Genomic DNA, 27,660 nt, shown 5'->3' on the forward strand with positions numbered 1-27,660 from the left:
ATGGTAGGAAGGAGGGGTGTGCATGCAGATTCTAACACTGAGTTTGTTTTGTTTTGCCATTAAACTATCTTAGGTAGTTATACAAAGGGGTTTCAACGCAACAAATCCGTTTATAAATAAAATCCATGTATTGGCATGATCAGCGCCACTACCCATACCCTCGAGTTACATGGTTCCATTACTTCCATGATTGTATCACTGAACGTAATGACTGCATCCGCCCGTTCTAGTGCACAGTTTTCACTGGCCCATTGCGATCTGTACTTCGTGAGTTAGGATACTGATGGTTACTTATTATAAACAAGAATTAAGGGGCTGGGAGTGTGGTCTAGTGGTAGAGTGCTTGCCTAGCATGCACAAAGACCTGGGTTCGATTCCTTGGTACCACATACATAGAAAAAAGCCAGAAATGGTCCTGAGGCTCAAGTGGTTGCGCTCTAGCCATGAGAAAGTCCAAGGACAGTGCTCAGGCCCTGAGCTCAAGCCCAGGACTGGCAGACAGACAGAGAGACAGAGAGAGAGAGACAGAGAGAGAGAGAGCGAGCGCACGAGAGCGAAGGAAGGAAGGAAGGAAGGAAGGAAGGAAGGAAGGAAGGAAGGAAGGAAGGAAGGAAGGAAGGAAGGAAGGAAGGAAGGAAGGAAGGAAGGAAAAGAGGGGGGCGGAGGGAGGGAGGGAGGGAGGGAGGGAGGGAGGGAGGGAGGAAGGAAGGAAGGAAGGAAGGAAGGAAGGAAGGAAGGAAGGAAGGAAGGAAGGAAGGAAGGTCTATCTTACAACTAATGATTACTGTACTAAAAAAAAAATCTATCACTCCCTAAAAAAACAATTCAAGAAAATCTTTTTCTCCACATAAATATAGTAACAACTTACTGTATGCAGTTTCTGATACCAACAAACTGCTTTCTCAGCAAATTCTAAGCATTTTTAAAAAATAATTGTCCAAAATGGTTTGCCATTAACATTGAAGATAGCAAGAGCAGAAGTTGTGCAAGTTATGGAGTGGCGGGGGGACAGATACAAAACAGCTTTTTGTAAGTTTCAAATTTTAACCAGCAACTAAAAAGTCTAATTTATATAAAGGGAAGTGATTATAAGCAGGTATGGAAATTTTACATAAAGCAACTGTCACTTTAAACATATTTTAATGTCAAATAGTGAGAGGCCTCTATAATGAAAACTAAAGGTTAAAGAAACTAAAGAAGGCATCAGGAGATGAAAAGACTTCCCAGAGTGGGAACATTATCATAAAAATAGCTATACTACCAAAAGCAATATACAAATTCAAAATCCTAAGACTCATATGGATACATAAAAGATCCAAAATAGCAAAATAATTCAGAGCAGAAAGAGCAATGATGAAGCATCACATTACTAAATTTCACATATTACAGTAGACATAAGTAACAAAACCAGTATGGTACCCGAAGAGCAAGGGAATAAATAGAAGACACAGAAATAAATGCCCAAATTTACTGCCATGTAATTTTTTACAAAGGAGCAAAAAAAAATCAAATTACTTTGAGAACATACAACCTTTAAACAGTGTCAGAACACTATTGTAAGGGAAAACACTGGAAGACATAGGTCGAGGCAACTATTTCCTGAGTAAGACTCTAATGCCCAAGAACTTAAGAGCAAAACTATGGGACTCAGGCTGGGAATGTGGCTCAGTGGTAGAATGCTTGCTCAGCATGCATGAAGCTCTAGGTTCAATTCCTCAGTACCACATAAACAGGAAAAGCCACAAGTAGTGCTGTGGCTCAAGTAGTGAGAGCTAGCCTTGAGCAAAAGAAGTTCAGGGCAGTGCCCAGGCACTGAGTTCAAGCTCCCTAACTGGCAAAAAAAAAAAAAACTATGGGACTGCCTCCAATTAAAAAAGTTTTTGCATATCAAAGGAAACGTTTACTAGCACCAAAAGGCAAGAAGAAAGTCTCTTCACAGATTATCTTTAGCAGATGTTCTCTACTGAATATGTTCAACAGATAAAAGATTAATATCCAAACTATGCAAAGAGCTAAAAAGTAAGCACTAGAAGGACAAATAATCCAATAAGTGGACAAATGAGTTGAAGCACAGTTCTCAAGAGACACAAATGCCTAATAAGTACATGAGGTGATATTTGACATCCTTAGCCATAAAATAATACAAATGAAAACTACACTGAAATTCCACCTCCAGTCAGAAGGGCAGTCATCAAGGAAACAAGAAATGTTGGCTATGACAAGGGAGGTAGGAAGTGGGAGATAGCCCCTCACCCACTGTTGGTGAGAATGTAAACTAGTGTAACCACTATAGAAAGCAATATGGAGGTTCCTCAAAATACAAAAGACATTGTACAAAAGGAAAATGTATTCGTTACCTGACTCATATAATTTTATTCCCTCTATCACCTCTATAAGAACAATAAAATGAACTACTAAAAAAAAAAAAAGACCTACATTTTGGACTTGCTGTATACTTGGGTATCAACCCAAAATACTGCAAATCAACACACAAGAGAGATACCTGAACATCCAAGCACACTGTGCCACTGTTCATAACAGCTGAACTATAGAATCAGCCTAGGTGACCCAAAAATCCATGCATGAGGGACCAAACTGTGGTGCATATAGACCTTAAAGAATTATTCAGTGGCCTGGAGTTTGGTCTCATGGTAGAGTGCTTGCCTAGCATTCAAGAAGACCAGGGCTCGATTCCTAGGTACCACATACATAGAAAAAAGCTGGAAGTGGTCCGGTGGCACAAGTGGTAGAGCTCTTACCTTGAGATAGCCCATGGACATTGCACAGGCCCTGACTATAAGCCTCAGGCCTGGCACAAATAAATAAATAGTGTCTGGCGCTGGTGACTCACATCTGTAATCCCAGCTACTCAGGAGACTGAGATCTGAGCAGGCTGGGCACAAAAATCTGTGAGACTCTTATCTCCAATTAAGCACTAGAAAACCAGGAAGTTGCGCTGTGGCTCAAGGAGTAGGGCAATAGCTTCAAGCTGAAGAGCATAGGGACAGTGCCCAGGTGGAGAGTTCAAGCGCCACAACCAAAAAATAATAATAAATAAAATCATGTAACTTGTGTGTGTGTGGGTGGGTGGGGGCACAGGAAAGGGATAACATTAGAAGGGGTAACACTGTCAAGAAACTTTGTACTTATAACCTGACTTAAGGAATTGTAGCCTCTATACAACTACTTAACAACAGCAATAAAAATTTTAATTAAAATTTAAAGCTACATATAACGTATTTTCATTCATATGTAAAATCTAGACCTATGATGAGGATGATAATGATGATGTATAAAAGGTATTTGCTGGGAAGAATTCAACAGGAGGGGATAAGGACAGGTATGTGAAGGAAAAGAGAATCAAAGTACATAGTACAGTGAAACCCACCAAACACTTAGAGGGAGAGGACAGACTAGAGGGACTGAATTTGTTCCAAATCAACTGCATCCAATATCAAAATGAAGCCCTCTAAATACTATTCGTGTAGTCTAGTCTTACTAAAATATATCTTAAGGGGAAATCAAAGGAAAAAGTAGCTGTGATTTGATATAGTTATCAGCTTTCCCATTACCATTTGTAGAGATACCTTAGATACATCCACTGTCAAAATCAATTCAAGAATATATACTAATCCCTATTTTACAATGTTGAAAATGACACAGCAGTGTTTACGTGATAAGGCACATGGTCTAAGAACCATGGAGGAAAAGCCTTTTTTAACTTTTGTTACTTTAAAAAAATGTTTTTTAAAGAAAAAAATTCTAAAAGAAAAATGCTTGCTATGTGCCACATTCTATTAAGACAAAGTAAGAGGAAAATAAATTCTAGCCAACTAGAATTTCCGGAATTGGGATATATTTTTGACTAATCCCATTTCTCAAAACACTAGAAATCTTTGAAGGATTGATATTCCTAAATCTCCTGACAGAAACACCAAATAAGAGTCTCAAGTACATTATGACAATTATTAAAGTAATAAACAATTTACAAAACTGAAAAGCACTTACAGTGATTGCATAGCATGCATGGACCCGGGTTCAATTCCTCAGTACAAAACACATAGAAAAGCTAAAGTGGTGCTGTGGCTCAAATGGTAGAGCTCTAGCCTTGAAAAAGCCCAAGGACATTGCTCAGGCCCTGAGTTCAAGCCCCCGGAAAAACCTCGATACCACTTTAACTCCATTCTACCCGTGAAAGAATGTGTGTCCACATCCTGACATGTACATGTTCTCTGCTCTTCCTTAGCAATAGGAAGTGCAAAGATACTTTGCAGAACAGAATTCTATGCCAGTGGAAATGCCTAGATTTTCTTGCTCTTACAATCCTGTATGGAAGTATTCAAAAGTAACTCTTTGCAGTTAAACACACAGAAATATCTAGACAACAAAACAAAGATGAAAATCTCTCCCAATACCTCTCTTCACAGTGTGTCCTCCAGCGAAATTCGCATCCACCAGACTCTACCACAGGATACCAGTCTCCACTCTTTCCAAACTACAGGCAAAAACTTCCCTTTATCTAAGGGCAGTAACATGTGAAGGGCAACTCCACACGCAATGCCTTCCAGGTGAGACATTTCACCCTGGCCACAAGATCCAAAACTGAAACTACATCTTAACTATAGCACTAGGACTGCCACATACAAGATTCCCAGACATGAAACAACTTTCTCACTTTTCTGTAAATGGAAGAGACGCTAACAAGTGGTTCAAATCAAAGGCAATTCAAGAAAGATAATGCTTAAATGTACTATGTGACCCTCCACTGGATTCTGTGCAAGGAGCGGGGGGAAAAAAAGCTGGTTTTAATTAAGGGCATTATTGAGAAGCCAATAAAGCTGAAACATGAATAACGATCCTGTTTTTTGCAATCAATGTCTTAAACATGACAGCAATACAATGGGTCCTCCTCCTGTTCTTTGGGAATATACATCTCAGGAGTATAGGAGCTACTCTTGAATAGGTTGGGGAAAATGTAAGTATGTACATATCCATACACACACACACACACACACACACACACACACACACACACACACACACACACACATTTTTATTATTATTAGTTTGCAATTCTTTAAACTGATTTTGTCATTTATTATATAATTGTTATGATATTTATTATTATTATTATTATTCAAATGTGCCTTTTAAAAATGATTCCAAAACAAAAAGGCTTTTAAAAGCCCTTTTGGGCAAAAACACAAGAAAACCTCAGAGTGAAATGTTCATTCAGAGTATATAGCCAGGCACCTGTAGATCATGCCTGTAAGTCTATCTACTCAGAAGGCTGACATCTGAGAATTGTGACTTGAAGCCATCCTTGGACATGAAAAGTCTATGAGACTCTTATCTCCTCCAAAAAAGGCACAAAAATCCAGAAGTGAAGCTGTGGCTGAAGGAGTAGAGAGGCTAGCCTTGAGTAAAAAATCTTAGGGATAAAGATCAGGCCTGAGTGCAGAATGTCAAAACTTAACCCACTGGGGAAGGGCCACTAGCCTATACCTATAATCCCCAACTTAGGAGTTGAGGTCTGAGGGTTATGGTTTAGATAATGCCAGATTGTGCAGAAAGTTTGTGAAGTTCCATCTTCAAAATAAAAAGCTAGCTGGGAGTAGCAGCTCTCGCCTGTAATGCTAGCTACTCAGGAGGCTGAGATCTGAGGTTCAAAGCCAGCCCAGGCACTAATGTCTGTGAGACTCATCTCCAATTATCCACCTGAAAACTGGAAGTGGTGCTGTGGGGCTCACGGGTCAGAGCTGAAGAGCTCAGGACAACATCCAGGCAGACATTGCCTTCTGAAAGGCTCCAACATCCGAAACTTACCAAGGCAGTGCTAAAAGTTTCAGATTTTCTATTAAAGATGCTCAGCCTGGTATCATTTTCTCCATCCATTCAAAGTGAGGAAGGCTCAGCCTTCTTCCCCAAGCTGTGATGCAGATGCTTCCTCTCATCCTTTCAAACCTGCCTAAAATCAGCACTCCTCTGGTATGGGAGGCTACCCGTGGGCCACGAAATTTACCTCCAACTGCAAACAAGCTCTCCAAGAGCAGATTCTGGGTGCGCCTCATCTTTTATGTGCCAGCCTTTGCTCATAACTAACACCCAATAGTTCAGTTCAATAATGTATTTCAAGTAAGATAGGAGTGGAGTGGATGGGCCAGCTGGTAATGACAACCTTTGATTCTTAAAGATGAACGGCTTAAGTCACCACAACCTGCAGAGAGAAATGAAAGTGCATGCGTGTGGGCCCACCAGACTGTGGCCTATCCTTCACCAACAACGGCTGTGGGCGCTGGCCAAAGCCTGGGGGGGAGACCACAGACGAAAGATTTATCTTCTAGGCAGTGGACTTTGCGGAAAAAAGCTTCAGATGAGAGCGCTCAGGGTAATTAAATACATTCTGATGGAGTTGGGTGTAAATCAGTGTGAAACCAGAGGACTAGAACACTGGGTGGAAGCCAGCTAAGTTAGAAAGGGTCTAGACAGTTGAGAATCACTTCTGCCTTTCTGACCCTCAGTACTCAAGCCAATCAACATACGGTTAACATAGTTAACAGTCCTCAATATTAGCACATTTAATATTTTTAATTATGAATTTAATATTTTTAATCTTTTCCATTTAATCAGTATGGATTAATGTATACACTTAATATTAGCATGTGAAACAATACCCACTACTTTTATTATCACTCAGTGCCAGGAACTAAACCAGGAACTCCAGTCTTACCACAACATTAGGTATTTTGTTCTACGAATTCAACCACTGCTAATTTAAAAAGCAAGAGGAATTGAAAGCCTAAGAATCTCTAATTCTATAGAAAATCTGTGTGTCAATTATACAAATATTAGCAGAGAGTACCCTTCTAAGTAGAGATATTTTTTTTTCTTTTTTTCCTACTGTAGAATGAAAAGCATTCGTCAAGATTAGAAAAACCACGAAAGGTTTGGCCTTTAATGATTCATGTGGCAAACAAACAAAAAGAGAGCCTAAAACTATGCTTTCCCTTGAAGTATTATGAAGACTCCATGATTTGGCAACATTACTCAGTCGGTTGCTTTGTTTAAATCTTCTTAATTTCTTAAATGGAAGGGAAGTGGCTTTGAGGTATAAGATCAAAACTCTCTCAAAGGGCACCACTCTGCTGGAATGCGGTCGAGACCTATAGGCAATGGGTTGGTTCTTCCTCCCTCCACACAGGTGTCACTTAAACATCCCCCAAAGGCTAACATGCATAGCAAACTTTCTGCCTAGCATTAATTATGTGGTGGAGATGAGAAGAAATGAAGCCATTTGGCAAACCAAACCATTAAAAATGAATATAAAATAATTACTACCAAAAGCTGGGCGCCGGTGGCTCATGCCTTTAACCCTAGCTACTCCAGAGGCTGAGATCTGAGGATTACAGTTCAAAGCCAGTCTTGGCACTAAAATTCATGAGATTCTTATCTCCAGTTAACCACCAGGAGATCAGAAGTGGTGCTATGGCTCAAGGGGTAAGGCAATAGTCTTGACCTGAAGAGCTCAGGGACAGTGCCCAGGCCCAGAGTTCAAGTCCCATAATTGAAAAAATAATAATAATAATAATAACTGCCAAAATCTCCTCCAGAGTTCTCATTCATGCAGGATCAAGAGATGCCAGATTTTGTGTCCTAAAGGGTGGGGTGCGGTGGGGCACGAGTGGGGGGTGGAGCAGTGCCCTGGAGGAGAAGTAATCTCCCAAGTTTCTGACCTTCAAGTTTTTACACAACCATGGCAGACAGAAGGACTGGAACTCAAGTTCAGAGCCGCCATGCCATAAAAACATGAGTGAATTTCACACCATATACCAAAAATTAACTGAAAAGGATCAAAGACATGTTCAAATGTAAGACCCATTACTAAACACTATTAGAAGAAAACAGACATAAATCTTTTGTGACTTTGAATTAGGCAATGTTTTCTTTTGCACGTGACCAGAAGCATAAGCAACAAAAGAAAAATAGATAAATTGGACTTCACCAAAATTAAAACATTTTGTACTTCAAAGGTCATCATCACAATTTATTTATTTGTATACCATGGTCATAACAGCATTAGTCACAATTACAGTCAAAGGTGAAGCAACCTCTCTGTTCACCAAGAGATGAACAGATAAAAGGAAATGGGGCACATACTCCAAGAAAGGGTGATGTAAGCCATGCACACAACATAGAGGAACCCTGAACACGTTACACTGAGCAAAAGACAACAGAAGAGCATGTGTTGTGTGGAAGTACGTGTGTGCAGTGGCTGCAATCATCAAGTCATGAGTATACAAAGTGGGCAGGTAGTTGCCATGGTCTTGGGAGGCATAGTTAGCATTGGTGCATAGATCTCTTTGGGGAACAATGAAAATGTCTTAAATTTGATGGTGTTAAAGATCACACAAATCTACCAAAGCTCTAAAATGCAGTGGATTATGCTTTAAAAATAGGTAAACAGTATGATATGTGATTATCTCAATGAAGCTGTTTTTAAAATATGAATGTGGGTGTCTTAGCCATTCTGTATCTAAAAAAACTACCTAAGTCACTGTTACCTTCCAAACAGCGAAGGAAAGAATCCAAAGAGCTCTTTATAACCATAGAAATTCACCTTCCCTCAGTACAGGCACCATCAAGAGTAAAACAAGTGCACATACTTCACCAAGCACAAAAGGACATAAAAAAAGTTACAAGCTAGGTCCTCATGACTCACACCTATAATCCTAGCCACTCAGGAGGCTGAGATCACAATTCAATGCCAGCTCAGGCAGGAAAGTTCATGAGACTCTTATCTCCAATTAACCACCAAAAAGCTGTGAGGAGAGCTATATAGAGCTAAACCTGGAGCAAAGAAAAAAAAAAAAAAAGCTTAGTGACAGCTCCAGACTTTGAGTTCTATCACAAAAATATAAATAAAAAAACTAAGGAAAGCTGGGAGTTTGGCCTAGTGGTAGAGTGCTTGCCTAGCATGTAGTCAGGTTCAATTCCTCAGTACCACATACATAGAAAAGCCGAAAGAAGTAGTGTTGTGGCTCAAGTGGCAGAGTACTAGCCTTGAGGAAAACACCCAAGGATAGTGCTCAGGCCCAGAGCTCAAGCCCCAGAACTGGCAAAAAAAAAAAAAAAAAAAAAAAGGAAAAACTGGAAGAACGCAAGAAGAAGAATGACACTGTCCAAAATTTAAAAAAAAATTACTCATTATCTGATATATACAGCTGTAACCACTCTATACTACTTTTATAATGACAATTAAAAAATAAAGTTAAAGGTGTCGGGAATTTGGCCTAGTGGTAGAGTGCTTGCCTAGCATGCACCAAGACCCAGATTTGATTCCTTGGCTCCATATACATGGAAAAAGCTGTGGTGCTGTGGCTCAAGTGGTAGAGTTCTAGCCTTGAAAAAGCCTAAGGACAGTGCTTAGGCCCTGAGTTCAAGTCCCAGGACTGGCAAAAAATAAAAATAAAGTTAAAGAGTACTACACCAAATGAAACCAATTTCCAAGTTTCACTGAAGGAGCCCTTTTCCAATAGCTTTTCATGTTAGTTCTTGAATGTCAAACCATTAGCCCACATTATATCTAAACTTGAGATTCCACACTTGTTTGAATTTATAGAAAAACTTTAAGGAAGCTGCCTGTGACAAAGTACCTTTTGGGTTTTCCCAATGACACCACAACGTTGGGGTTATCTGCAATGGAGATTCAGCAATTTAACTGGTTCCTGGGAAAGAAAGCATGCAATAAGCATATATACAACTATCTTTCAGGATAGGTAAGGACAAACCTCACTTGGACATTAAAGGAGAAAAAAACTTACAAGCTTTTTTCTTGCAGGAGGAGAAAAAGAACATAATTTGCAAGTCATTCTACAGAAGATATGGCATTGTAGGAAGGAGGGGAAAAGCATAATTTATAGGTCACTCTAAATGATTTAGTCTCAATTATCCACAAAACATGAACATATACACATACATCACAAATTCAACATGAACTTAGCACCATTCAACTAAATCCCTACACTTCACATCATTTATGATTTATAACCAATGACATAATATAAAAACATCTTTCCTATAAAGCATCTGGCCTTGTTCTAACAGCTGGAGATGAAGTATCAAGCACCAGAAATACTTGCAGAACTTCCCAATAAAGAAACCATTAGGCCTTGTTCCAGTCACTAACAGAAAAAAAAAAAAAGTTTAGAAAAATTAGTGGTTCCTAAGCAGACATGGTGATATCCATCTGTAATCCTAGCACTCTTGGGAGGCTGAGAAAAAAATTTTAAATTCTGGGCAAGCCTAGAGTACATAGTGAGACCCTGACTCAAAAAAACAAAAAAGATGGCAGGAGGAAGGGAGGGAAAAAATATTGGTTCTTTCTATTTCTTCATTTCCTCACAGAAAGGCAAGAGTGAATTAAAGATAAAATTTCCTGTATAAATCTGCAGCTTCAAAGAACTATGAAAATTACCAACATCTTTTAATATTTAGAGGGAAATTAAATGTTAATAATAAAAAGCCTTTAATACAGAGGCTAACTTTAAAGACTTAATTTAGTGTAATCCTGCTAGCTATTGGAAGGATAAGGAGGGAGGAGACATTATATTCTTTGCTGAAGCCATCTAAAAGGAGGGCAGGGGAAACTTGTCAGCTTTTTGTTTTGACTCAACTCTATAATCTTCTCAAACTCTACTGGAATTTTCCCACTCAGATTAATAATCTCCGATTACTCTGCTAATGCAACAATCACCAATTTTCACCAAGAGTTTGGCAGAGCTATTTTAGAGATGAAAACTTAGAAGATGTCCTTCCTATCTGAGAAATCTCTTAAATTTCTGTCTGGTCTCTTCCTGAAGACACGCCCCTCTGATGAGTGGCAGCCAATCCTTGGCTCTCCCACCCTGCCCACCTCCAGACAGCAGACCACACTACCTGCCATCAGAATGAGCTGCACTGTCATCACTGCTCCCTCCCACATGCCCAAGCATGCATAACACAGTCCCCAGTAGTGTATGCCACAGCAACAGTAGTGAGGTCTGCTAACCTCTGCCATAAGCAGCTACACAATCTCAGCCTCTCTGGGGCTCTCTTCTTCCTCTTGTATGACAAGAGGACACTTCCAGGCTGTTAGGTTGCTTCAAGAATGAAAGTTCTAGGCTGGGATGTAGCTCAGTGGCAAAGTGATTTCCTAGCAAGTGCAATGTCCTGGGTTCTATCCCCAGTGCTTAAAAAAGAAAAGCCATAAAACACTAATAAAAAATAAAATTGCACACCCACAGTTTAAATCAAGAATGAAGCATCTAACAAGTCTAGCACACTCCCTAGTCCCCCCAGTCCATGCTGCCTACGGCACCGAGTACAGGCACCGAGTACAAGACACTTCGTCACAGTCGGGGACAGTGCCTGAACACTACTTGCCAGACATTGTTCCCCAGGTGCAGTCACTTTTCCACTTCTTACAACAACCCTCCCCATCATTAACCCATTTTATAAGTCAGGAAACTGAGGCATAAAGAGTGAGAACTTGGCTGGGAATGAGGCTTAGTAGTAGAGTGCTTGCCTAGCATGCATAAAGCCCGGGTTCTAGTCCTCGGTACCACTTATACAGAAAAGGTTGGAAGTGGCACTGTGGCTCAAGTGGTAAAGTGCTAACCTTGAGTAAAAGAAGTTCAAGCCCTGAATTCAAGCTCCAGGACTGGCAAAGAAAAAAGAAAGAGAAAGAATAGAAGAGGAGAGAGGAGAATAGAGGAGAGAAGAGAATAGAGAGAGGAGAGGAGAGAGGAGAAGAGAGGGTAGAGGATAGAGAAGAGAGGAGAGGGGAGGGAAGGGAGAGGGGGAGAGGGGGAGAGGGGGAGGGAAAGGGGAGGGGGGAAGGGAGAGGGGGAGAGAAGGAGGAAGAAGAGGGAGGAGAGGGGGGAGAGGAGAACTTAAGCCAGGTGCTGGTGGCTCACAGTTGCAATCCCAGCTACTCAGGAGGCCGAGATCTGAGGACTTGAGGTTCAAAACTAGTCTGGGCAGAAAAATCCCTGAGACTATCTTCAGTTACCAGCAAAAAGTCAGAGAGGAGCTGTGGCTCAAACCATACAGCACCAGCCTAAGCAAGAGCACCAGGCTCTGAATTCAAGGCCTAGTACTGGCAGGAAAGGGGGAAAAAAAGTCAGAACCTCACTCACAAGTGCAGATTGTCTAGATAGGAATTCAGAGGGAAATACTCATCAGCTCTGCGCAGCTGGCGGTAAGCAGCTATTACTGATCCTAATGAAAAGCCTCCCAGCCCCCACTCGGTGTATATCCCTGCACCTCAGCCTTCCCCTGAAATCTTAACCAACTCAAAGCATTCAGCCTATTTTCTGCCTGCTATATATACTCTGTTCTATGCTAAAGTAATGATAATAATAGCTACCATTTATAAAACACTTCCTACGCGCCAAACGCTGCTCTAGAACACATTACATTTTACTCAAGTTCTTGCGGCCTATGAGTTATTTACATTTTCAGAAGAGAAAAAATGTGATTTAGTTGGGTCAGCTGCCTGAGAAATGAGTACTAAAGGCAGAATTGTACCCAATATGACTCACAAAGCTGAGGCTGGGGACCAAGGTAGTGTAAAGACTTACTCAACAACTACTACTTTCATGGAAAGGATGGCCAAAATGGGTCACATAACCAACTATAGAATCCTAGTGAGAAATTAAAAAAAAAAGCATGCATTTATCTGTAAGAGATTACAGATGAGACGAAACTTTTGGAATCCTTAGAGTCATTTACGTAAGTCTACAGTATACCTTTTTGTTGCCAATACTACACTACGTGGCTAATAATTATGTCTGCCCACTTCACTCTTATGGCATTCCAAAAGAATTCTTGAAAGCCAGGTGTGGTGGTACATGCCTGTAATCCCAGCACTAGAGAAGATAAGGCAGGAGTATTTACCAGTTTGAGGTTAGCTTGGGCTAAAAGTAAGATCCTATCTCAAGAGTCCTCAAGTGAAATCTTGAACTTGTTCTGCCAGCAGCATTCAGTGAAGATTGGAAAAGTGATGACAACCTCACAGTAGGTTAGGATGGGTTAGGGTTGGTTTAGTACAGTGATAGCAGTGAACCAAGTAAATAACTTATGGACCTGCAATTTGAAAAGCTGCAGTAGAAAAATATGTCCATTAGACAAGAAGTGGTATCATCATGATAATAAGGTAACTTATAAAGGAATAGTAAATATTAAAGTGAGGTAAGAAAGACTAATACAAAAGAATACATAATTATTACTTACCCCACCCTTAAAATTTACTGCTGTTATAGTTCCAGTGTCTGCTTTGTGCCAGTTGGATGTTAGAAGTAGACTGGGTGCTTCAAGGGACCAGGAAGAGAGATGAACAGGACTCTACTCCTAAGAGACAGGGCTGAGGGCCAATCCACCAGAAGATACCTGGGCAAGTCACAAGAGGGAGGAGGGAAGAGGGGAAAAGAAGGAAAAAGGAGAAGAGGAGAGGAGGGATAGGGGGCAAGAAGAGGAACAGGAGGAGATGCTGATGCTGCTGCTGATGCTGACGCTGATGCTAATGATGACGATGACAAGGACAAGGAGGACGACAATGACAAGTTTATTGAAGAGACTGCTAAAGAGAGAGAGACAGGGACCAGAGGCAGGCTGGGAGAAGGAAGCAAGTGTCTCAAAAAGGCAGGAGCAAGATGAGCCTAGGGGAGCACGCAGCTAGCCTACAACCAGAGACCCTGTCTTTGCAGGAGGTAGCAACAAACGGTCTTAATGGTAGACACAGCCTCTCTTGACAGTGAGGAGAGGTAAACTATACTTGTGTCAGGCTAGGGACACGGAAAGTGTAAGAAACTTCCATGGAAATGTGGCTATGGAAATAAGAAGCACAAGGCACAGAGAGGATAAATCTAAGAGCTAGGTGGATAAATATAGGCAGGAGGAGACAGGCGGCCCTTGTAGGGTCTCCAGACTCCACCCAGGCCAGCAGCTCAAACACACCTAAAGTGATCATGGAAGAGCAACCTGAGAAAGGAAACAGAAGAATGTGGACAACTGCCCTTTTAAAACTGAAGTGGAAACTGGATACTGGTGGCTCACACCTAAAATCCTAGCTATATAAAGAGGCCAAGGTCTGGAGAATCACAGGTGAGACCAACCCGGCAGAAAAAAAAAATCTAAGAGATTCCATTTCTAAAATACCAAGAAAAAGCTATACTAGAAGCATGGCTCAAGTGGTAGAGAGAACCAACTGAATACATAAACAAGGCCATACATTCAAGTCCTGGTATCCAAGGTTTGGGGAGGGGGGAGGGGGCCAAAGCAGGGAACCTAATGTAATAGTTCATACTGCGTAAGAATCTTCCTGCCAAAAATTACCAGTGCAAAAGCTATCAAAAGAGGGGGGCTGGTGAGGCTTCAGGCTGCCAATAGCACATCCCAATGGCCAGACTCTGTGCCACCACACCAGCCCCTGAGCAACAAAGGACTCCCATTCTTCTTAGGGCTTCAACGTTTCCAGAAGGGGACTGTGAAAAGGTAGGGAAGGGTAAATATAACAGGAAGGTAAATCATTCTCTTCTAAAAAGAAAAAACTCAAACTACATTTATATATACATACACGTGTGTGTGTGTGTGTGTGTGTTTAGTCATGGGGCTTGAACTCTAGGCCTGGACGCTGTCTCTGAGCTCTTTAGCTCAAAGCTACTGCCCTACCCCTTGAGCCTAGCACCACTTCCAGTTTTCTGGTGATTAATTGGAGATAAGAGTCTCACAGACTTTTTAGGGTCCCGGGTGCTTTAAAGCGTGATCCTCAGATCTCAGCCTCCTGAGTAGCTAGGATTACAGGTGTGAGCCACCGTGCCTGGCTTTACATACATATATATTTCTTTTTTTTAATTTTTTTTATTGTAATTAGTAAAAGGGTTACATGATATTTTCCAGATAGAAGGTGCATTAATTCACATACATTGATACCCTTTCACATGTCTTGGTACCCATTACCCTCCCCCCCACACCCCCTATATATTTCTTTAAACTTATTTACAAGCACTTTTTTTTTTTACACTGTCTCTCAAGGAGACAGAGTAGGCAGGTCATCACCTCAGTAACTAACTTCGAAAGAGTAACAATATGAAGACAAACAGGGATCACGGTTCAAGAAAGGGGTGGGAGCACTGGTGGCCATCTCTCAGAGGAGACCACGGCCTCTGGGCAGATGGAATCAGAGGTCTGGCCCTCTGCCCTTCTAATCCATATGGCTCTTCCAGGAGTCCTAAGAGAGCAACTTTCTCTAATTTTATGTACAGGGATGCCTGGAATTCTCATAATACTTCATTTGTTTGACTGGTTTTGTTTTGTTTTCTATTGGGTTTTTCTCTGTTTTGTTTTGTTTTGTTTTGTTGTGCCAATACTAGGGATTGAACTCAGGGCCTGGACATTACTCCATAGGTTTTTCCACTCAAGGCTGGTGCTTTAGCACTGGAACTAGTCCTCCATTTCTGGTCTTTTGCTGATAACTGGAGAGTTTCATGGACTTTACTGCCCAGGCTGACTTGAAACTGCTATCCTCTGCCTCCTACGTAGCTAGGATTGCATTTATGAGCAACTGCTACCCAACAATTCAAACTGCTTGAATTGCAACTGTTTTAAGACACTGGGAGACAATAAATACAGAGATTTTATTGAGGCAGGGGGGTTAAAATCCAGAATATTTTTATATATAGCAAAGTTTCTCAATGCTACACCTTTGGCATCAGGGCCAGATAATGCGATGTGAAAGATTGATGAGATGTTTACAGTATCTCCAACCTCTACTCACTGAATGCCAGTAGCAAACACAACCCCTCCTCCTTTAAACCAGTTATGACAACCAAAAAATGATCTCTGGATTGCCAAATGTCCGTGGGGTGGAGGGGGAGAAGCCACAAGCAATAAACAAGACTCTCAGTTGAGATCTAATGGCTCAAGCTTTTCTTAAGGAAGAATGAAGAAATATTTAGAATTTTGTTTTCTTTTTCTCTTCTGGAAAATGTCCCCATATAGAATAGCCAAAAAGAAGAGAGTACAACAACCTTTGTCTTATAGGGCAACCCCAATCTCTTACTCCTCAGAAATCTTAGGAGGAGCAGTTTTTGCTTTACATCCCTGGGTATTAACATGTCCAAGCTTAAACTCCACCAAGTTGGCATGAACTCAGTGGCAATACCTAAGACTCTAAGCATTACAGGACTTCTGCAAAAGAAGTAAGCAGAAAGTCAACTACCTTAATTAAAGCAAATGGCATCAACTCTCTAGAAGATCTGAAGCTAATTGGCATAAATCTTATGTATCTATTAAAAGCTACTTGCTCAAAAAAAAGCTAATATGCCACGATTTCACACAATGAATAATAAACGGAAGCATCTATTCAAGAGTTACTCTCTATGAGCTGCAGTGGTTTTTTTTGTTGTTGTTGCCAGTCCTGGGCTTGAGCTCAGGGCCTGAGCACTGTCCTTGGACTTTCTCAAGGCTAGAGCTCTACCACTTGAGCCTCAGCATCACTTCCAGCTTTTTCCTATGTATGTGGTACCAAGGAATCAAACCCTGGTCTTCGTGCATGCTAGGCAAGCACTCTACCGCTAGGCCACACTCCTAGCCCTGACTTGTTTTTTTTTAGGTCACTATGGGAAAGAAAATGAGACTGGGCATAATTTGGAAGCAGAGTCCCAATCCAAATCAGGAATGACTTTCCCACCTAGGCTATCCTTACCTCTGAAGAGTCTCTAAGCACTTTGAAAGCAAAACCAAGAGACTCTCAATAACGGGGGGACTCCAGAGAGTTAGTCTGGGCCTGCTATTGATCTGGTAGAAGGGGCAAGTCAGGAACCTCACAGCCCTGATCCTCCTTCCAACTCCAGGAGTTCCAGTCTTCCTCTTACAAATGATAAGATGCTGCACATGGATGACACTCCTTAAAAGAGGACGTCATGGCCTTCCTGAATCTCAGCACACACCCCAAGAACAAAGGTGGACCAGGGTCAGTGTTACTTCTACCTGGCAACCCTACAACTTCAGCAAAGACAATACCATCTGCCCTGGGAAGGAAACTCTTTTGGCTAGACCTGAAAGCTTATGTTAGAAGGGGGTGACAGGAACAGTGTAGTCTACTGAAGTATGCCCCTATTTTTTTTTTCTTTTTTTTTTTTTTTTTTGCCAGTCCAGGGGACTAAACTCAGGGCCTAAGCACTGTCCTTGGGCTTTCTAAAGGCTAGAGCTCTACTACTTGAGCCACAGCACCACTTCCAGCTTTTTCTGTGTATGTGGTAATAAGGAATCAAACCCAGATCTTTGTGCATGCTAGGCAAGCACTCTACCACTAGGCCAAACTCCCAGCCCTAGACTCCTATTCTTGTAACAAGAAAACTGAACCACTTGCTAGGTCTTCTCCTCCATCTGCTCTTAATCATCACCAAAAAATGCTCCAGAATTTTTCTCCTAGAAAACAAAATTCATAAGTCAGTGGTTCATGTCTACAATCCTAGCTACCCAGGAGGCTGCTGCAATCTCAAGATCACGTTTTAGCCCTAGTAGAAAAGTCAATGAAACTGTTACCTCCAATCAACCAGCAAAAGGCCAGAATTGGAGCTGTGGCCAAATGGTAAGAGTATCACCTTGCATTTAAAAAAAAAAAATCTAAGGAAGAGTGAAGGCCCTGAGTTCAAGCCCCAGTCCTGTTCACTCACATACAAGGAGTGAAGGGAAAGGAAGAGGAAGGGGAGAAAGGAAACGGAAAGAAGAGAAGAGAAAATGGAATTCGTTCAAGTACTTTTGTTCTGGAGAAATTGCCATCAAAGTATTTTTTACATCTTTAAGAGTATATTTATGGTCTCGGTGATACAGCACTTGTTTATCACCTGTCTAGGCCCTGCATGTGATTCTTAGCTAAATCAACCAATCAATCAATCATTCCTAACTGGCAAGAAAGCCCATAAAACCTCTATATTACAAAATACCATCAATAATTTTTCTCTCTGGTGTGGCGACGAAATGGTTAAGAGAAAGAAGCCTTTAAAATCCATGTGTTGCTGAGCACTGGTGGCTTACACCTATGATCCCAGCTACTCAGGAGGCTGAGATCTGAGGATCAAGGTTCAAAGCCAACCTGGGCATAAAAGTCCGTGAGAATCTGAAGTCCAATCAACCACTAAAAAGTCAGAAGTGGGGCTGTGGCTCAAGTGGTACAACACTAGCCTTTGAGGGGCAGGGCGGGGTAGGGAGTGATGTAAAAAATCTCAGGGCCAGGTTCTGAGTTCAAGCCTCAGAACCAACACAAAAAGGGGATAAAGGGCCAGGAGCATGACCTAGTGGTAGAGTGCTTGCCTAGCATTTATGAAGCCCTGGGTTTTGATCCTTCAGGCCCACATACACAGAAAAAGCCAGAAGTGGTGCTGTGGCAAGTGATAGAGCCTTGAGAAAGCCCAAGGACAATGCCCAGCCCTGAGTTCCAGCCCCAGGACTGGCCAAAAAAAAAGTAGGGGGGAGAGGATTAAAAAAAATCTGTCACCTTAGTTACAACACTTATTGTTTGGCCTCTGGACAAACTGTTTAACTTTGTGTCAGTTTCTGGCCTCCAAACTAATGACAGAAATAAATCTACCTCATACATGTGTGAGGTTAAACAATATATAAAATGCCTTTCTAGTTGTACGTAGAATATTTACCTAGCATCCACAAAATCCTAGGTTTAATCCACAGCACAAGTATAGGTAAATAAATACATAAATATTAGCTCTCCTCTTCTCTATAATTTCACTGGTATGAAAAAAATAAAATTCTATAAAGTTTCTTTTTGCACATTCCTAAGAATGACTGGGATATGGAGGAAGGGCAGCCCAAATCCAGTGCAGACATGCTGAGGATCTGCCCTCCCAGTGAGTGGGACTGGACTCTTGTACCCCTCCCAGCCATGGCCAGTCTGCTTTACCTTTCGACTGGCATCATTCATGCCCACCACCACTTAGCAACTGCCAGCTTGGCCCTTGGACTCCTAAGACAATCAGCTCCCCATCCTATTTCACTGGTCAATCATAAAAGATCCTCAAGTCTACACTGAAGTCACAAGTAATCTGCAAGCTCAATACCAGTCTAAGTCAAATATTCTCTCCAACAGAACTTCAAAATCAAACCATATTTGTTATTTTTGTTGTTGTTGTTGTTGTTGTTGTTGTTTAGATAGTCTCCCTATGGAGCCCAGGCAAACCTCAAATTCAACATCCTCCTGCTTCAACTCCCAAATGCTAGAGTTATTTTCCACCAAACCTGTATTTTAATTTTGAAGACAATTTTAACCTTCCTATCTTTCCTCCATCCATTCACATGACCCTCCTTTGGCCTTCTCCCCTAAAACATGTTTCCATTTTGAACATTTTTAATGTATCTGTTTAAAAAATGTCTGATATGGCCAGGAGTTTGGCCTAGTGGTACAGTGCTTGCCTAGCATGCACCAAGACCCGGGTTCAATTCCTCGGTACCACATACATAGAAAAAAGCCGGAAGTGGTGCCGAGGCTCAAGTGGAAGAGTTTTAGCCTTGAGAAAATCCAAGGTCAGTGCTCAGGCCCTGAGCTCAAGCCCAGGACTGGCAAAAAAAAAAAAAGTCTGATACTTAAAACATGAAAATCAGCCAGAAATAGTAGTACAGGCTTATAATTCCAGCACTCAGGAAACTGTGGCAGGAGATCCTAAGTTCAAGGCCTGCCTGTGCTACTACATAAACCCTGCCTTAAAAATAAAAAGTGCTAGCCAGACATGGTGGCTCACACCTATAATCCTAGCCATTTAAAAGACTGAGGTCTCAGGATCAAGGTTCCAAACCAGCCCAGGCACACAAGGACCTGAGACCCTATCTCCAATTAACCTCTAGAAAATGGGAAGTGGGGCTTGGTTCAAGGGTAAGACGGTGGCCTTGAGCTGAAGAACTCAGGGACAGCGCCCAGGCTGAGTTCAAGCCCCATGATCCACAAAAAAAAATAACATAAATAAAATTAAAAGTGTTCAGGGCACATATACTAAAACTGAAATGATATTGTTCCACATAAATAAAAACCAAAAAATGCCAAATGAAGAAAATTATAAGGAAAGAATAACTTACACTTCTATAGTCTAAATATAACACAGTACTAATATTTGGATTTATTTTCTCCCACATAGTTATATTTTCTCCCACCTACAGTTAGTTACACAGAGCTAAGATATCACACAATTGGAATCAGTAGATGGGACTACAGACACATGCCACTGTGCTCATTTTACATGCAATTTTGTATTGGGGTTTGGGAGTTTTGTTTTTAATGCTATAATGTATTCCCCATTCCAGGTGTTCTTCCAAGTCTCCAAGAGTGCTCTTATCAAATTTGCTACAGAATTAACAAAAGACATGCTTAAATTCTTTGTGGTTCTGGTCTGGTGTGTGGGTGTGTGTATGTGTGTTTTGTTTTGGGTTTTTTTTTTTTTTGTTTTTTGTTTTTGGTTGGTCATGGAGCTTGATAAGAGTCTCACGGACTTTAGTGCCCAAAGTGGCTTTGAACTGTCATCCTCAGATCTCAGCCTCCTGCGCTAGCATTACAGGCATGAGCCACCAGCACCCAGCCTGTTTTTATTTTTAAATACTTTATATGATCATAGAGCCAGTGAGTAAAAAAATGAAGGCCCCAGACTCTCAGGCCCTCTGGATTTCCAGCCCAGGTATTTTGGCTAATGGTAAAATGTATAATATGGGGTAATTAACACAGCTCAGGGCTTGAAGCACCTCAACTTGTCCTACAGGTACTTTCCAGTAGCATCATTAACCCCACTTCACAGATGAGGAAGCTAGTACAGCAAGTGATACGGCTTGCCTAAATATGACTTATCTCCTTAGAAATCTAGAAACAGAAACTAAGACTCCTAATATTTACTGCAAAATTACAGCTGTAGATTAGGCTTGTGGGGGCATTATAAAACATGGAATTCTGGGCCGGGAGTTTGGCCTAGGGGCTGAGTGCTTGCCTAGCATGGACCAAGACTGGAGTTTGATTCCCCAGTACCACATACATAGAAAAAGACAGAAGTGGTTCTGTGGCTCAAGAAGCAGAGCTCTAGCCTTGAGAAAGTCCAAGGACAGTGCTCAGGCCCTGAGCTCAAGCCCAGGACTGGAAAAAAACGAACAAAAGAAAAAAAAAAAAAACATAGAATTCTAAAGAGAAATCAGATCAATCTGAAGCATGAAACAATCCCAATTTGGATTTTTTAGAACAACACTAGTAACCTAAGAACATACTCCTATTGCACCTTTAATCTAAGAATCTCCAAGCATGCTTTATAAATACTGATACTGGCTGGCCAATGATCACTGTCCCAAATTACAGGGGGAAACTGAGATAGGAGGATGAAACTCACATAACTCAACCGTGAGTTTTCCTCCTACCTGAACTCACCCCAAAGAAATCCAGTAGAGCTTTACCTCCAGTAGAACTTTGCCTACTGGACTGACAATGAGTGGGTCCTCATAGAGAAAGGAAGAAGTTACTGAGAAGGGGAAAGGAGCATGGGAATGGAAGGGAGGCTGACTAGAGGCCAGAGCACATTAGCATCTACCCCAGCTGGAGTTGAGAAAACCTCTTGCTTATAAAAAAAGACATGCAGGTCAGTCCCACACCATCTACCGGGTCACACACACACAGGCTCAGTTGCTCTAGAGAGTGCTGGAGATCCCAATTGCACAGCTGACTTCGATTGTGTAAACCCAACATATAAAAATGTCTATGGAATTATTCACTCCAAACACAGAGCCAGCATTGTCTCTCCTTATTCAAGCACAAAAATCAAATGACCTTGAGAATTTTTACTGCTTCCAACTAACACGAGAGATTTCTCTGAGCTAAACTCTCCTATTCTCTAGGCCAGAATATGAAGGTAGAAACATTCAGCATTCACAAAAAAGATTGAAGGTTGCAGAATCTGTCCTACCAGCCACTGGCAGAGACAGTGCAAGATTTGTCCCTGAAAAGCAAAAACGCTTAGCCCAATAGGAACAGGTGGTGACCACACCCCCCCCACAACAATACTGAAATGGCTTTGATCATTTACCTTGTACCTTCTGACTAAGACACTTTGTGGTACCCTCCTTCCAAAAGCCAAGTATGTCAATGGACAGGAGAGATGGAGCAGATGCAGATTCAACAGAAATTTACATCATACACCTAGATTATCAGATGCAAAAGGTGGTTTTCTTCCCTTCTGCCCATTTGAAAGGCCCTATTCACACAGATTTGCTTCCGTTTAGTTACTTATTCTCTTTATAGGGCTTGATTACGGTGGTTCTGAGCTTTTCATGCCCAGTGATGCCATCATCCTCCAAACACTGTGGGAATAAAAATAAGGTACTGTATTCTTTCACCTCTCTGTGTAACACTGAAGTGTCATACAGCAACCAAGAGCCAGTACAGCTGGGCACAGTAGCTCACATCTGTAATCCTGGCTACTCAGGAGGCTGAGATCTGAGGCTCACAGTTCAAAGTCAGCCTGGGCACTAAAGAACATGAAACTCTTATCTCCAATTAACTACTAGAACACAGGAAGTAGGGCTGTGGCTTAAGGGTAGGTAGGTAGCCTTGAGCTGAAAAGCTGAGGGACAGTCCCCAGGCCCACAATTCAAGCCCCATGACTCACCAAAAAAAAAAAAAAAAAAGAACTGGTACAGGCTCTCTCAGGCCACCCTAAAAGGCCTGGTATCTTTGGACAAAGGACTAGCAATATCATTACCTTCTTTGTAAGTCACCTGCTCCCAGAAGTCTTAGTTTGGGAGCCCTACTGTTTTGATATGACAGCCAAGTATAGAAACCAAAGTCCATCTGGATGCCAGTTCACACATCTAATCCTAACTACTCAGAAGGTTGAGATCTGAGGATTGTGGTTTTGAGTCCTTGAGGCTCATATCTCCAATTAACCATCAAGCAGCGGCGGCGGCAGCGGTGGCTGCTTCTGCTGCTGCTGCTGCTGCTGCTGCTGCTGCTGCTGCTGCTGCTGCTTCTTCTTCTTCTTCTTCTTCTTCTTCTTCTTCTTCTTCTTCTTCTTCTTCTTCTTCTTCTTGTTCATCCTCCTCCTCCTCTTCTTCTTCTTCATCATCATCATCATTTTTCTTCTCTTTTTTTTTTTTGGGGGGGGGGTCAGAGATGGCTTGGATACGATGAGTTCAAACCCCAGTTTGTCACCAAAAAAAACAAAAACAAAAAGAAAGAAAAAAGAAAAGGAAAAGGAGGAGGGGAGGAGGAGAGGAGAGGTCCTTTAAAAATCAAAATCCTTTAGCTGAGAAGACTTATGAGACTGGTCTCATGTATCTAGCTAATTCAATATAGCTCCCCAATCCACAAAACAAGAGACGATATAAAGGGCATTTAAGGAGAAATCACAGATTCAATGTAGTAATAAATTTCGTAACTGTGTGGATAGAGGTAGTGGAGTCTCAAAGTTGCCAAACGGCCAGCCAAAGAAAAGCTCTAACATCAAATGAAGTTTTAAAAAACCTGTTTAAATTTTATACCTGTTATTTCACAGTTCACTAAATTTGAAAGTCCTTGAGCCAAAACCGAAGCATAGGAAAATAGTGATGCCAACATTCTGAAAGAACTTCTCAGATCACCTGTCAAACATTAAATTTCCTACTTGCAAATAAATCTGTCTGAAGGGGATCACTTCTATTAATAATTTAATGACCATTGCAGCAAGTACAAAGGCAACAGCAAATACAGTGGGATATTGCTGCAGAAAACACAAAACTCACACAACAACTAGCAATGACCCTGAAAGAAACTTTTGCCTTATTTACATTAAAAAGTAAAAGTACTCAACCCAAATACTGTTAAAAAAAAAAAAAAAAAGTAAGGGCCGGGAGTTTGGCCTAGTGGTTAAAGTGCTTGCCTAGCATGCATGAAGACCCAGGTTCGAATCCTCGGTACCACATATAGAAAAAAAGCCGGAAGTGGTGCTGAGGCTTAAGTGGTAGAGCTCTAGCCTTGAGAAAGTCCAAGGACAGTGCTCAGGCCCTGAGCTCAAGCCCAGGACTGGCAAAAAAATAAATAAATAAATAAATAAAAATAAAAAAGTAAGAAAAGACAACACAAAATAATGAAAGTAAGAAGGGAGAGCTACTCTTTTAATATAAACCTTTACCTTTGTACCTTCCAAAGTCCAGAGGCTGCATGTGGTATTCTAGATTTAGGGAATAACTGAAAACAGAAGATTCCTATGACCTATACACTTTCACCTTATTTACCCTGGGTATCAGCCTTAGGTGAGAAATGAGTAATAGTCAAGCCGGGTAATGGTGGCTCACACCTATAATCCTACTCAGGAGGCTGAGATCTGAGGATTATGGCAGACTGGGCAGGAAAGTCCATGAGACCCTCATCTCCAAAGGAGCCCCCCCAGAGTACAAGCCCCAGGGGGGGGGGAAACAGTCAAAAAGCAAACCCATGAATTAACTACTTAAGGGACTGAGGGGGAATCTTGGTCTTCTGCTTAACACACTTAAGGCAAAATTACTTTTGTAACTTTTTTTTTAAAGGAAAATAATTAGCTGTGCACTGGTACCTTACTCCTACAATCCTTGCTACTCAGGAGGTTGAGTTCTGGAGGATCAGGGTTTGAAGCCAGTGTAAATGATGAGGCTTGGTCTCCAAAATAATAAGCCAAACATATGGCTGGAAGTATGGCTCAAATGATAGAATACCAGTGCAACAAGCAAGCTGAGTGACAATGAGGCCCTGAGTTCAAACTTCCTTAATGAGGTTAAAAAAAATTTTTTTTTAGGACAGGAAAAGGAAAACTTTTAGATATTTGAATCCTATAATTGAAAAGGAGTAATTATTGGTAAGGTTCTGATTGCATTTTGCTAACAGTATCACAGACATTAAGTTTTAGTTAGTAACAGCAAAACTTCCCCTCTTTCCAGTGGTCAGCAGTAAATTATGTGAGACTGGCAAGAACAACAAAGACAGTTCAGTTCTTACTTCCATATGCACCTAAATGCAGAACAGTTGCATGACCCCAAAATGCCTTAACTTGTCAAGAAATTAATCCAAATCAAAGGAAACAAAAATGAAATAGGATTATAGCATTTTCTTCACATTTTGCACTAATGAAATACTTTCATTGTCTCACATTTCTATAAAAGTATGCTACTGAACCACACCCAGCAGAAATAAGTCATTAATACCTTCTTTATGCATTCCAATTTTACTTTTTCCTGCCTTGCTCCACCTCTGGCTTAAAGAGCCAAAATGTGTATTTCCCCGCGTTATCACAGGAAACAAAACAAGGGAATTCCATCTAAATTGGAGGATGTCAAATTCCCAGGGACAGCCAAGCAGGATGTCAAAAGTCATGCCCCATGACTTTTGTCCAAACCAAAATACTACTAACATATTTATAGACAGAATGAATAGCTGTCAATGCAAAAGCTTTAACTTGATGAGAAAGTCTTCTGAGACTACGCAGTCCTCAGGGTAGGCAGGGTCATTTAGATCACAAACATGATGCAACAAGTCATTTTGCTTGGATGCCACAGGTCCCAGGAGCCCTGCACAGGTCTGTGGGATGAGCAGTGGCTGCTAGCTTGTTCCAGATTACCACAACAGGACAGCCACCTTCTTCCTTCTTTAATGAGATCACATAGCCTAATATCCATTCATATGACTTCTTTTTCTTCTTATAAAACGTAATTTATAAGCAAGCAATCAAATAGTAGTGAACTCAAAAACTGACTTCCAACATGCACCTTTAGGCAGTCTGAGGGGGGAAAAAAAAGGAAACAGAGGCTACATCTATTAGCAATAGTCTTTCTGTTTTTATTTTTCAAATCCTCTACTTGTATCTCAACACACAACAACCTCTCTAGAAAGCACAAACTTTCACTTTTTTCTTTTTTTTTTTTTTATGTTGGTCCTGGGGCTTGAACTCTGGGCCTGAATGCTGTCTCTGGGCTCTTCAGCTCAAGGCTACTGCCCTACTCCTTGAGCCACAGCACCACTTCCCAAATTTCTTACTAAACTCAACTAAGCTAGGCAAATCACCTTAAGAATACTGTCTTCAGAGTCAGCTGAAGAGATGTTGCTGGGCATCCTCTACTGGGGTCTACAGCCAGCAGATCATCCCATCACTGGCCACAAGGAAAGACATGGTCCATGCAGCTTCTCAACATTCAACAGCAGAAATAGTCATTCTTGAAGCTTGTGACAGTCACACTTTTTAAATTTGTTTTGAATTTTTTTAGTGTAATATATAGAGGGGTTACAGTTATATTCACCAGATAGAAGGTGCGTTACTTCTCACACACTGATACCCCTTCTCACATTTTTGTCTCCATTTCCCTCACGTTTTTTAATTTTTTTTATCTGAACAAATCTTTATACTTTCTTTTTAATTTGTCAAGTATATTCTCATACCATCAAAGGTGTCAAAATGGCATTTTGACAAACGAAAACCACTTGAAAGAGGATTCCCAGGATTGCTGGAATGGAGAACTATAGAGAAGGACCTGTGATAGGCAGAACAGGGTGGCCACAGCTGGACAAGTATCAATTACAAACCAAAACCAAAACGCCCATCACAGCAAAAACATGCCTACACACAGGAATTTCAACTCTTACGATTACTTCAGGAGAGGAGGATTAAAAAAAAAAAAAAGAAGTGGCCAGGAGTTTGGCCTAGTGGTTAAAGTGCTTGCCTAGCATGCATGAAGACCCAGGTTCGATTCCTTGGTACCACATACATAGAAAAAAGCGGGAAGTGGTGCTGTGGCTTTTAAGTGGTAGAGCTCTAGCCTTGAGAAAGTCCAAGGACAGTGCTCAGGCCCTGAGCTCAAGCCCAGGACTAGCCAAAAAAAAAAAAAAAAAGAAAAAAATTGACATCCAAAACATAAAGATATCAAAGAAGTGCTAAAAATGAGGGTTATACCCAAATTCTTCAGGGCAACACAAGTGCATAAATTAAGCATGGCTATAGAACCTCTTGAATTCATTCTGCATCACTATCCTCACAAATTCAAGGTCACAGACCAGAGTACATCCAAGGTGAATAAAACATCTTAATGATGGAGGTGAAGCAAGGAAGAGATGACAGTGACCAAGCAGCTCTCTACCCATAACCTGACTTATGGAATTGTACAACCATTTATAATACAAATACTTCTAATAATAAGCTGTGTGCCAGTGGCTCACCCTGTAATACTGGCTACTCAGGAGGCTGAGATCTGAGGGTGGTAGTTCAAAGCCCAGCCTGCAGGGAAAGCTACGAGACTGTTATCCCCAATAAACTACTCCAAAAAAAAAAAAAAAAAGCAAAAAGAAGCATTGTGGTTCAAGTGGAAGAGCCCTCACCTTGAGCAAAAAGCTCAGGGGCAGAATTCAAACCCCAGGACTGGAAAATTAATTAATTAATTAATTTAAAAAAAAAAAAAAAACAGCATAGATGGCCACTAAAGAGAAAATTAAAGAGCAGCAATTCAGTCACATAGATTCCAGAAACAAGCTCCACGTTGAGTGTATGTAAAGCTAATGATGGTATGCATAGGGAGAAAACTTTCCCATTATGTTTAGAGATGCAGCCAGCTTAATAATCTACAAATTCTGCTAGATCCTCCCCTCACCCG

The 27,660-nt window shown here is 41.2% G+C and overlaps 1 protein-coding gene across 1 annotated transcript in view; it reads right to left on the reverse strand.

Moving 5' to 3' along the window:
* Positions 1 to 27,660, reverse strand: part of Foxo1 (forkhead box O1) — an 89,223-nt gene that overhangs the window by 47,842 nt on the left and 13,721 nt on the right. The window lies entirely within an intron of this gene.

The sequence above is a fragment of the Megascapheus bottae genome, chromosome 11, assembly GCF_031878675.1.
Source record: "Megascapheus bottae isolate mThoBot1 chromosome 11, mThoBot2.hap1, whole genome shotgun sequence".
NCBI classification, from domain to species: Eukaryota; Metazoa; Chordata; class Mammalia; order Rodentia; family Geomyidae; genus Megascapheus; species Megascapheus bottae.